This window comes from Sciurus carolinensis, chromosome 4, assembly GCF_902686445.1.
Source record: "Sciurus carolinensis chromosome 4, mSciCar1.2, whole genome shotgun sequence".
In the NCBI taxonomy this organism is placed as follows: domain Eukaryota; kingdom Metazoa; phylum Chordata; class Mammalia; order Rodentia; family Sciuridae; genus Sciurus; species Sciurus carolinensis.
Window position 1 is genome coordinate 24,127,798 of NC_062216.1, and position 13,482 is coordinate 24,141,279.

Here is a 13,482-nt window from a genome sequence, read left to right on the forward strand (position 1 = left end):
TTGGGTAAATTAATTTAACAAAATTTAGTGATGCAAAATATAGAAAATCTATTGAAGTTTGAGTCACTGGAACATTTAGTAGTAAAATATGAAGTATATAGTTATCTAGAAGTTACACACAGGATATAAAATATTGTGGGGCATAAGTTATACAGGCTGTATAATTGTAACCTGTATAGGTTGATACTGTTTTTTGTACCAGTTCCATGAAAATAAGTACGTGCAAAATAGCAGGTAATATTCAGTTTTGTACAATCAACATGACTTCAATTAGGAAATAATTTTTAAAAGGTTGTTTAAACAGAGAATCAGAACCATACCTTTAAAGTCATCTGATATCTGACAAAGGTGGCAAAGCAATGCAATGGGGAGGAAAGAATCTTTAAGAAGCAACGTAATTGAATGTTCATAAGAAAAAAGAAAAGAAAACCATAAAGTTCAACCCTGTAAATGCAGGGAGAGAAAACCCAAAGGAATCAATAGTCTCTCTGAGCTGAGGAGGCCACAACTGAGAGCCTAGGGAGGCCAAAATGGCTAGTGTTTGTGAGATAAGAGTACTGAAAAGTAGAAAGTTACACATAAAGAGAATTTGGGAAAATTGTAAAAAGTCATTTCAAGTTTTCAGCTGAGCAGTGATAAGCACATCAGTATATCACACGTAAGGAAATTACTGTTATCTAGAGAAAAGACTACCTAATAATAGTAGAGGGAATAATAATTGGGAGTTTACAGAGCCAGAAATAGTTCCTATTTCTAAGCTTAGAACTACTTACAATTCACAAGGCATCAGGCAAATTATTCAGAAAGGTTGCTGACTTAGCTAAGGGGCAAGATTAGTAATAAACACTGCTCTGTTCCACTTAACAGAGCTTAAAAGCAAGACCTAAAAGGGTCAAGTTATTCATGAGTAACTAAATTTTGTCCCAAAACAAAGGTCAAGAATATTTATAGGAATACAAAAATACATAGTACCACAAATTAAAATTTACAATATTTGGCCCCCGAAAATCATTCTAGCAAAATACAACCTATGATAAAATGGAAAAATAAAAGTTGGTCAATTGAAACCAACTATTTAGTAGACAAGAACATTTGTAATTGTCATTATAACTGAATTCCATATATTTAACAACCTAGAGAAAAGACTGGCTATGGTAATCAGAGATAAGGAAGATATTAACAAGATCAATAGTGAAGAAGGGAAGAACCACCCCCCAAAACAAACAAGAACAAGAACAACAAAAACCCAAACCTGGAAAAAACTAATGCCCAAGAATTTTCTAAATGTGATGAAAACTATAAACTCATAAATCAAGAAGCACAACAAAACTCAAGCAAAAGAAATATGATGAAAATGACATCAAGGGCATCATGATCAATTTCACTACAAACAAGGTTATAGGGAAAAATCTGAAAAGCAGGGGGAAAAAAAAGACACAACTCAGAGCAATAAAACTAAGAATAAGAATTACAGACTTCCCATCACAAGTAAAACAGACAGTGGGAAATACCATTAAAGTACTAAAAACAATAACAACAATAACAACGAATTAGAATTTTGCAAAAAAGGAAGGCAAAATGTAAAGTTTTTACAAACACATAATAAAAGCTGAAACAATTCATCACTAGCGGGGCTGCATGGTAAGAGCTCTTAAAGGGAGTCCTACAGGCAGAAGAAAAATGACTGACAGAAATTTGCTCTACACAAAAGAATAAATAACACTGGAAAAGGAGAGAACATGATAGAGACAAACTTTTATTATTTAAATCACTTTAAAGGATAGATGACTATGAGATATGGGATTTATACTACAAGTAAAAACAACAACAGAAACAAAACCCCAAAACAAAAGCCCAAAGACTGGGAGGGAATAAATACTGTTATAATTACTACTATAATGTTCTTACATTATATTTGAAGTATAATAAATAACTTAAAAATAGATCATGATATTAAAGATACAACTAACTCTAAAGTAAACACTAACATAGGACAATGAATTAGAAGTAATGTCAGAGATAAAACAGAATTATAAAAGATATTCAACTAATCAACAAATGCACAAAGAAGATAGAAAGGGAACAGGGAAGAAAAATAGATGGTACGAACAGAAAACAAATAGCAAAATGGTATACTTGAAGTTATATTGCTTGTAAGTGGTATAAAAATACCAGCAAAATGTTCTAAGACGATATTTAAAAAGCAAACCCAACAATATTCTGCATATAAGAAACCCACATTAAATATAAAGACACAAACAGATTAAGAGGGAAAAGTAAGGATAAAGGTATATCCTGCTGCCAGGCATTGGGGTGCATGCCTATAATCCCAGCTACTCTGGAGGCTGAGGAGGAGGATTGCTAAATTGCAGGCCAGGTTGGGAAACTTAGAGACCCTGTATCAAAATTTTAAAAATAAAAGAAAGGGCTGAGGATGTAGCTCAGGGATAGAGTACCCCTAGATTCACTTCCCAATACTAAAGAAAAAAAAAATGGACAACTAATGTTAAACAAAAGCAGAAGTGATTATATAAATATCAAAGAAAACAGATTTTAAAAACTATTAACAATAGAAACACAGATGATTCTCAAATATCATTATGCTTGCTGAGTGAAAGAAATTGGACACAAAGGAACACAAACTTTTAGGTTCTGTTTATGATATTCTAGAACAAAAATATTTAATCTAAGGTAGAAAAAAATTACAGAAAAAAAGTTGCCTCTGAGAGGCTAGGGGCAAAAACCAACTGGGACGAGACATTAAATATTTTGGTGTGATGGTCACGTTCTCTATCTTGATAGGGATTTAGATTTTGAATCTGTAAGCATTTGTTGAAACAGCAAGTGTACATTTATGATGTATATATTTCACTGTTCACAAATTTAACATAAAAAGAGAAAAACTTCTGAACAAATATTGAACTCCAATAAATAATTATATGATTGGAATTAGCGAAAAGTGTACTAATGTTGGCAATTTAAACTGTATCAAAAAATATGACAAGACTCATTGATGGATAAAAGGATAGATACTGATAATGTAAATGTCAAATGTTAATAACAGAATTTAAATGGAAGGTATATGATATTCATTGTGAAATTATTTTAATTTTGTTATATGTTTGACATTTTTCACAATAAAATGCTGGCAAAAGTAAATTATGTATGGCAATATAAATGAAATGTTACACAGTTGTAAAAAAAACAAGGGGCGGGGCGATCCAAGATGGCGGCCTAGAGGGAGACTGCACTTCCAGTCGCTCCACAACCCAGGAGTTAAGAAGGGGAGGCATTGAGAGACTCGGACTGAAGTGGAGCCACGGGTGAGTCTGCCCACTGGGTAAAGCTCGGCCTGGGTGGCAGGCCCAGATAGAGGTGGCTTATCGGAGCCGGGCAGGGCAGCTAGAGTCATCCACAGGCAGTCCTGCGCACTCCGGCGGTGGGCCCCGCCCACACAGCCAGCTTCTCCAGGTTCTCGGAACGGAACTGGCCCGCTAGTGAGAGCCTGTCTGAACAGAGCAGGCTCCGAGTCCCAGAGCTGCTGCAGTGCAGTGTACTCCTGCAAAGAACCAGCGGAGAGTCTCGATCTGCAATCAGCCTCAGGGATAAGGGCAGGGCAGCCGGAGACCTCTTCAGGCGGCTCTGCCCACTCCGGCTGCGGGCTCTCTTCACGGGGCGATCCAAGATGGCGGCCTAGAGGGAGACTGCACTTCCAGTCGCTCCACAACCCAGGAGTTAAGAAGGGGAGGCATTGAGAGACTCGGACTGAAGTGGAGCCACGGGTGAGTCTGCCCACTGGGTAAAGCTCAGCCCGGGTGGCAGGCCCAGATAGAGGTGGCTTAGCAGAGCCGGGCAGGGCAGCTTGAGTCTTCCCAAGGTAGTCTTCCACACTCCGGCAGTGGGCTCTTCCCACACGGCCAGCTGCACGGTGCAGGCCCACAGTGAGAGCATTTCCGCACAGAGCCAGTTCCAAAACGTGGAACCAGTAGGGGGCTAGGGGCAGTATTCTTCGAATGAGCTGCTTTATCAGATTCCTCCAAGACATCAGGCTACTGAAGGCTGGGAGGTGATACACTGGAAATCTACTGGGACACTATAAGCCAATAGTGGAAAACTGCAATATCTCAGGGTCCCACTGACAACTGACCATTATGAGAAAACAAGGGAAGAAAATGTCCCAAACAAACCTAGATACTACATCAATAAAACCCAATGACAGCACAGCAGAAGAAATGTCAGAAAGGGAGTTCAGAATGTACGTAATTAAAACGATCAGGGAAGCTAATGAGGAGATGAAAGAGCAAATGCAGGCATTGAAGGAGGAGATGAAAGAGCAAATGCAGGCATTAAATGATCGCACCAATCAACAGTTAAAAGACCAAATACGGGAAGCAAGAGATCATTTCAATAAAGAGTTAGAGATACTGAAAAAAAACCAAACTGAAATCCTTGAAATGAAGGAAACAATAAACCAAGTTAAAAACTCCATAGAAAGCATAACCAATAGGATAGAACACCTGGAAGACAGAACCTCAGACATTGAAGACAAAATATTTAACCTTGAAAACAAAGTTGAACAAACAGAGAAGATGGTAAGAAATCATGAACAGAATCTCCAAGAACTATGGGATATCATGAAAAGGCCAAATTTGAGAATTATTGGAATTGAGGAAGGCTTAGAGAAACAAACCAAAGGAATGAACAATCTATTCAATGAAATAATAACAGAAAATTTCCCAAATCTGAAGAACGAAATGGAAAACCAAGTACAAGAGGCTTATAGAACTCCAAACATACAAAATTACAACAGACCCACACCAAGGCACATTATTATGAAAATACCTAACATACAAAATGAAGACAGAATTTAAAAGATCGCGAGAGAAAAGAATCAAATTACATTCAGAGGGAAACCAATAAGAATATCAGCAGATTTTTCAATTCAGACCCTAAAAGCTAGAAGGGCCTGGAACAACATATACCAAGCCCTGAAAGAAAATGGATGCCAACCAAGAATCTTATACCCAGCAAAACTTACCTTCAAATTTGACGATGAAATAAGATCCTTCCATGATAAACAAAAGCTAAAGGAATTTACAAAAAGAAAGCCAGCATTACAGAACATTCTCAGCAAAATATTCCATGAGGAAGAGATGAAAAACAACGATGCAAATCAGCAACAGGAGGCGCTAGCCTAAAGGAATAGCCAAATAAAGGAGAAACCAAATCATGTCAAAAACAAATATGAGTCAATTGACTGGGAATACAAATCATATCACAATAATAACCCTGAATGTTAATGGCCTGAATTCATCAATCAAAAGACACAGACTGGCAGATTGGATTAAAAAGAAAAATCCAACAATATGCTGCCTGCAAGAGACTCATCTCATAGAAAGAGACACCCATAGACTAAAGGTGAAAGGATGGGGACAAACATACCATGCACACGGACACAGCAAAAAAGCTGGAGTATCCATCCTCATCTCAGATAATGTGGACTTCAAACCAAAACTAGTCATAAGGGATAAAGAAGGACATTACATGCTGCTTAAGGGAAGCATAAATCAGCAAGACATAACAATCATAAATATCTATGCCCCGAACATTGGCTCATCCACGTACGTCAAACAAATCCTTCTCAATTCCAGAAATCAAATAGACCACAACACAATAATACTAGGCGATTTTAACACACCTCTCTCACCACTGGATAGATCGTCCAAACAAAAATTGAATAAAGAAACTATAGATCTCAACAACACAATCAGCAATTTAGACTTAACGGACATATATAGAATATACCATCCAACAAAGAATGAATACACTTTCTTCTCAGCAGCACATGGATCCTTCTCTAAAATAGACCATATTTTATGCCACAAAGCTACTGTTAGTAAATACAAGAAGATAGAGATACTACCTTGTACTCTATCAGATCATAATGGATTGAAACTAGAAATAAATGACAGAATAAAAAACAGAAACTTCTCCAATACCTGGAGACTAAATAATACACTATTATATGATGAATGGATAACAGAAGACATCAGGAGGGAAATAAAAAAATTCTTAGAAGTAAACGAGAACAAAGACACATCATATCAAAATCTCTGGGACACTATGAAAGCAGTACTTAGAGGAAGATTTATTTCATGGGGTGCATTCAAAAAAGAAGTAGAAATCAACAAATAAACGAGTTAACACTACAGCTCAAAGCACTAGAAAAAGAAGAGCAGACCAATACCAAAAGTAGTAGAAGACAGGAAATAGTTAAAATCAGAGCCGAAATCAACGAAATCGAAACAAAAGAAACAATCGGAAAAATTAATAAAATAAATAGTTGGTTCTTTGAAAAAATAAATAAAATTGATAAACCCTTAGCCACACTAACAAAGAGAAAGAGGGAGAAAACTCAAATTACTAACATTCGGAATGAACAAGGAAACATCACAACAGACACGAGTGAAATACAAAACATAATTAGAAGCTATTTCGAAAATCTATACTCCAACAAAACAGAAAACCTTGAAGACATCAACAAATTTCTAGAGACATATGAACTACCTAAACTGAACGAGGAGGACATACACAACTTAAATAAACCAATTTCAAGCAATGAAATAGAAGAGGTCATCAAAAGCCTACCAACAAAGAAAAGTCCAGGACCAGATGGGTTCTCAGCCGAGTTCTACAAAACCTTTAAAGAAGAGCTCATTCCAATACTCCTCAAACTATTCCATGAAATAGAAGAGGAGGGAACCCTACCAAACTCGTTCTATGAAGCCAATATCACCCTGATACCTAAACCAGACAGAGACACATCAAGGAAAGAAAATTTCAGACCAATATCCTTAATGAACATCGATGCAAAAATTCTCAACAAAATTTTAGCAAATCGCATACAAATATATATTAAAAAGATAGTGCACCACGATCAAGTGGGTTTTATCCCAGGGATGCAAGGTCGGTTCAACATTCGGAAATCAATAAATGTCATTCACCATATCAACAGACTTAAAGTTAAGAATCACATGATTATTTCAATAGATGCAGAAAAAGCATTTGATAAAATACAGCATCCCTTCTTCATGCTCAAAACACTAGAAAAAATTGGGGTAATGGGAACATTCCTAAACATTATAAAGGCCATCTACGCTAAGCCCATGGCTAATATCATTCTAAATGGTGAAAAACTGAAAGCGTTCCCCCTAAAAACTGGAACAAGGCAGGGATGCCCTCTTTCACCGCTTCTATTCAACATCGTCCTTGAGACTCTAGCCAGAGCAATCAGACAAACCAAAGAAATTAAAGGGATACGAATAGGAAAAGAAGAACTCAAACTATCCCTGTTCGCTGATGACATGATTATATATTTAGAGGAACCTGGAAATTCCACCAGAAAACTTTTAGAACTCATAAGTGAATTCAGTAAAGTAGCAGGTTACAAGATCAATGCTCATAAATCCAATGCATTTTTATACATAAGTGATGAATCTTCAGAAAGAGAAATTAGGAAAACTACCCCATTCACAATAGCATCGAAAAAAATAAAATACTTGGGAATCAATCTCACAAAAGAGGTGAAAGACCTCTACAATGAGAACTACAGAACACTAAAGAAAGAAATTCAAGAAAACCTTAGAAGATGGAAAGATCTCCCATGTTCCTGGATAGGCAGAATTAATATCGTCAAAATGGCTATACTACCTAAAGTTCTATACAGATTCAATGCAATTCCAATTAAAATCCCAATGATGTACCTCGCAGAAATAGAGCAAGCAATTATGAAATTCATCTGGAAGAATAAAAAACCTAGAATAGCTAAAGCAATCCTCAGTAGCAAGAGCGAAGCAGGGGGTATTGCAATACCAGATCTTCAACTCTACTACAAAGCAATAGTAACAAAAACGGCATGGTATTGGTACCAAAATAGACAGGTAGATCAATGGTACAGAATAGAGGACATGGACACAAACCCAAATAAATACAATTTTCTCATACTAGACAAAGGTTCCAACAATATGCAATGGAGAAAAGATAGCCTCTTCAACAAATGGTGCTGGGAAAACTGGAAAACTATATGCAATAGAATGAAACTAAACCCCTATCTCTCACCCTACACAAAACTCAACTCAAAATGGATCAAGGACCTCGGAATCAGACCAGAGACCCTGCATCTTATAGAAGAAAAAGTAGGTCCAAATCTTCAACTTGTTGGCTCAGGATCAGATTTCCTTAACAGGACTCCCATAGCACAAGAAATAAAAGCAAGAATAAACAACTGGGATAGATTCAAACTAAAAAGCTTTCTCTCAGCAAAGGAAACTATCAGAAATGTGAAGAGAGAGCCTACAGAGTGGGAGAATATCTTTGCCAACCATACCTCAGATAGAGCGCTAATTTCCAGAATCTATAAAGAACTCAAAAACTCTACACGAAGAATACAAATAATCCAATCAACAAATGGGCTAAGGAAATGAACAGACACTTCACAGAAGAAGATGTACAAGTAATCACCAGATATATGAAAAAATGTTCAACATCCCTAGTAATAAGGGAAATGCAAATCAAAACTACCCTAAGATTTCATCTCACCCCAATTAGAATGGCGATTATCAAGAATACAAGCAACAATAGGTGTTGGCGAGGATGTGGTGAAAAAGGAACACTCATACATTGCTGGTGGGGTTGCAAATTAGTGCAACCACTCTGGAAAGCAGTGTGGAGATTCCTCAGAAAGCTTGGAATGGAAACACCATTTGACCCAGCTATCCCACTCCTTGGCCTATCCCCAAAGGACTTAAAATCAGCATACTACAGAGATACAGCCACATCAATGTTCATAGCTGCTCAATTCACAATAGCCAGATTGTGGAACCAACCTAGATGCCCTTCAGTTGATGAATGGATAAAGAAACTGTGGCATATTTATACAATGGAATATTACTCCGCAATGAAGAATGATAAAATTATGGCATTTGTAGGCAAATGGTCGAAATTGGAGAATATCATGCTAAGTGAGATAAGCCAATCTCAAAAAACTAAAGGACGAATGATCTCGCTGATAAGCGGATGAGGACATATAATGGGGGGTGGGACGGGCTAGCATTAGGTTTAGGGTTAGGTTTAGAGTTAGGCTAAGGAGAGCAGTAAGAATGAAGGAAAGAAGGACTGTGTAGAGGGAAAAGAGGGGTGGGGGGGGTGGGAGGGGTGGGAGGGGTGGGGGGGAGGGGAAAAATATAATAAACATCATTACCCTATGTAAACGTAAAAAAAAAAAAATAAAAAAAAAAATAAAAAAACAAGGGAATTTTTAAAAATTCTTTTTAGTTTTATACATCCCTAGGATATACCCTGACATTATCACAAAGGTATGGAAATTAACCCACTCAAATTCAATCCTCAGCACTTCCCCCTTCCCTGCCTGATTCCCTCCCTCCACTCTATTGATCTTTCTTCAATCCATTTGCAGTTTCTTCTTCTAAAAATCAGTGTCCTATGGATATCCTCAATTCTGGGATACACCAAACCACATCCATGCATGCGCATACGAATGTTTGGTTGGATTCACTCACTGTTTTTCCCTTTTTCTGTACCTTCATCCTCCTCCTCGATCCCCCTTTGTCTATTCTAGTAATCTTTGCTCTATTTTGATGAAATGCCTTCTCCTTTTTTTTCCTTTCTATTTATTACCCCCCCCCCCCCATTTTAGATTAGCTTCTGCATATCAGAGAAAACATTCAAAATTTGACTTTTGCAAATTGGTTTACTTCATTTAACATGATAGTCTCCAGTTTCAACCATTTACTGCCAAATGCCATGATGTCACTGTTCTTTATGGCTGAGTAATACTCTATTGTATATATACCACATTTTCTTTATCTATTCATCTGCTGAAGGGCACCAAGGTTGGTTCCATAGCTTGGTCATTGTGAATTGTGCTGCTATAAACACTAAACAGGGGTGCAACATTACAGTGAGCTCATTTAAAACCATTTGGCTATATACCTAGGAGTGGAATAGCTAGATCACATGGTGGTTCCAGTCTTAGTTTTATGAGTAACTGCCACACTGCTTTCCAGAGTGGTTGCACAAATATGCACTCCTGCCAACAATGTTTGAGTGTACCTTTTTCCCCACCTCCTTGCCAATATTTATTATTATCTGTATTCTTAATAATTACAATTCTTACTGGAGTGAGATGAAATCTCAGTGTAGTTTTGATTTACACTAATTTCTAGAGATATTGAACATTTTTACATATATTTGAGAAGTGTCTCTTCTTTTGCCCATTTATTGATTGGGCTGGGGGTTTGGGTGTGTGTGGGTGTATCTTAAGTTTTTCGAGTTCTTTGTATATTCTGAATATTAAGGGCCTGAGGAGCAGGTAGCAAAGATATTCACCCATTCTACAGGCTCTTTCTTCACTCTTGTTTCTTTTGCTGTGCAGAAGATTTTTAATTTGATGCTATCCACTTAGTAGTTTTTAATTTTATTTCTTGTGTTTTGCTATGCAGAAGATTTTTAATTTGATGCTATCCACTTACTGGTTTTTAATTTTATTTCTTATGCTTTAGGAGTCTTGTTAAGGAAGTTGGTTCTTGCTGGAGAATTTGGCCTACTTTTTTTTTTTCTTTTTCCCCTAGCAATTGCAGGGATTGTGGTCTAATTTCTAGGTCTTTGATTCACTCTGAATTGACTTTGGACAGGGTGACAGATATAGGGATTAAATATCTTTTTATTTTTTTACATATGGATTTCCAGTTTTCCAGGACTGTTTGTTAAAGAGGCTATCTTTTCTCTAACATATGTTTTTGGCACCTTTGTCTAGTATCAGATGACTGTTATTTATATGGGTTTGTCTCTGTGTCTTCTATTGGTCTTCATGATTGTTTTGGTTCTAGTACCATGCTGGTTTTGTTACTATAGTTCTAGAGTGTAATTTGAGTTCTGGTATTGAGATGCCTCCTGCTTCACTTTTCTTGTTACGTATTGCTTTAGCCATTCTGAGTCTCTTATTTCAAATGAATTTCAGCTTTTTTCTAGTTCTGTGAAGAATATCATTGAAAAAACTGATGGGGACAATGTTGAATCATTATAGTGCTTTTGGTAGTAAGGTCATTTTAACAATATTAATTCTGCCTATCCAAAAACATGGGAGGTCTTTCCATCTTCTAAAGTCTTCTTCAATTTCTTTCTTTAGTGTTCTATAGTTTTCATTGCAGATAGAGGTCTTTCACCTCTTTTGTTAGATTTTATTTTTTCATTTTTGGTACTAGGAATTGAACCCAGGGGTGTTTAACCACTGAGGCACTTCCCCAGCACTTTTTCATATTTAGAGAAAGGATCTTGCTAAGTTGTGTTAGGGCCTCACTAAACCTCAATAAATTGCTGAGGCTGACTTTGAACTTGGAGTCCTCCTGCCTCAGCCTCCCAAGCTGCTGAGAGTATACTTGACACCATGCCTAAATATCTTCTGTTAGATTGACTCTGAAGTATTTTATTTCTTTTTTGAGGTTATTGTGAATGGGTCAGTTTTCCTCATTTTTTTTTCAGCAAATTTGTCATTGGAGTATAGGAACATGATTGATTTATTAGAGTTGATCTTACATCCTATTTTGTTGACCTCACTTATGAGTTCTAGAAACTTCTGTAAGAGTTTTTTTGGGTCTTCTAAATATAGGATCATGTCATCAGCAAACATATAATTTGAGATACCAGAGATCTTAATATGTTTCATTACTATTCTTATTTACTTCTAAGAATTTTAAAATTTCTCCCCTTATTTCTTCTGCTATCCATTCCTCACTCAAAAGTATTATTTAATCTCCAGGTGTTAGAGCTGTTTGTGTTTTCTATTTTATCACTGATTTCTAATATCTTTCCCTTATGGTATGAAAGAATGATATCAACTTTTTTTTGGTATTTGCTCAGATATGTTTTGTGACATATTTTAAAAAATGTTCCATGTGCTGCTGAGAACAAAGTGAATCCATTTGTTGATGGATGAAATATTTTATAGATGTGTGTTAGTTTCATATTATTAGTAGCATTTTTTTAGTTCTGCAGAATCTTTACTTAGTTTATGTCTGGATGAGCAATTCACTGGTGAGAGAGATGTGTTAAAGTTACCCAGTATTATTGAACTGTGGTCTATTTGATTCTTAATATTGAAAAGGGTTTGTTTTATGTATGTAGATGAACCACTGGGGCTTAAATATTTACAATCATTATATCTTGTATGATTCTCTTAAGCAGTTCAAAGTGACCTTGTGTCTTCTGATTAATTTTGGCTTGAAGTCCACTTTATTTGATATAGCTGCCCCTGCTTGTTTATGAATACCATTTTAATGGTATGTTTTTTCTAATTCTTTCACCTTCAGTCTGTGGGTGTCTTTGCCTATGAGGTGAATCTCTTGCAGGCGGCCTATTGTTGGGTCTTGTTTTTAAATCCAATCTGCCAACATATGTCTTTTGATTGAATACTTTAGATCATTTACATTCAATGTTATAGAGATGATTTTTATTTCCTGCCATTTTGTTTATAATGTTTGAATTGGACTTGATTCTTCTTTGACTACTACTCTGGTGAAATTCCTCTCTATGCTGGCTTTCATTTTATTTTATTTTTTCTTCATTGAATATTGCACTGAGTATGTTTTATAGTATAGGCTTTCTGTTATAAATTCTTTTAGGTTCTATTTATCATGGAGAGTTTTATTTCCTCTTCAATTCTGGAGTTTAATTTTGCTGGGCCTAATATTCTTGGTTGGCATCCATTTTCTTTCAGATCTTGGTATATAGTATTCCAAGCCCTCCTGGCTTTTAGTGTCTAGATTGAGAAATCAGTTGAAATCTGGATTGATTTACCTCTAAATGTGACCAACTGCTTTTTTTGTGCAGCTTTTAAAATTCTATCCTTATCCTATATGTTATACGTTTTCATTATAATGCATCTAGGAGTGATTTTTGTATATTTGGAGTCCTATATGACTTTGTATTTGAATTTCTGTCTCACACTTAAGGTCTGAAAATTTTTCTGGTATTATTTCATTGAAAATATTTTATATCCCTTTAGCTTGTATTTCAGAGCCTTCATCCACCCCCATTCTACAATGTGGCCTCTTGGTATTATCCCAGATTTGTTGAATATTCTAGTCATGGCCTCTTAACATCTTTTATTTTATTTTATTATTTTTATTTTTTTTTGCGGTGCTGGGGATTGAACCCAGGGCCTTGTGCTTGCAAGGCAAGCACTCTACCAACTGAGCTATATCCCCAGCCCTACATCTTTTATTTATGGTCAACTTTCTTTTCAAGATTATATAGCTTGTCTTCAAGGCCTGACAATAAGTCTTCAAAGTGGTATAATCTACTGGTGATGGTTTCCTTTGAATTTTTAGTTTGGTTTTTTGAGTCATTCATTTTCAGGATTTCCATTTGGCTCTTTTTCAGAATTTCTATTTCTTTATTAAAGTG

General features: G+C 36.2%; 1 protein-coding gene across 1 annotated transcript in view; it reads right to left on the minus strand.

Moving 5' to 3' along the window:
• Window positions 1-13,482, minus strand: part of Nek1 (NIMA related kinase 1) — a 223,133-nt gene that overhangs the window by 60,909 nt on the left and 148,742 nt on the right.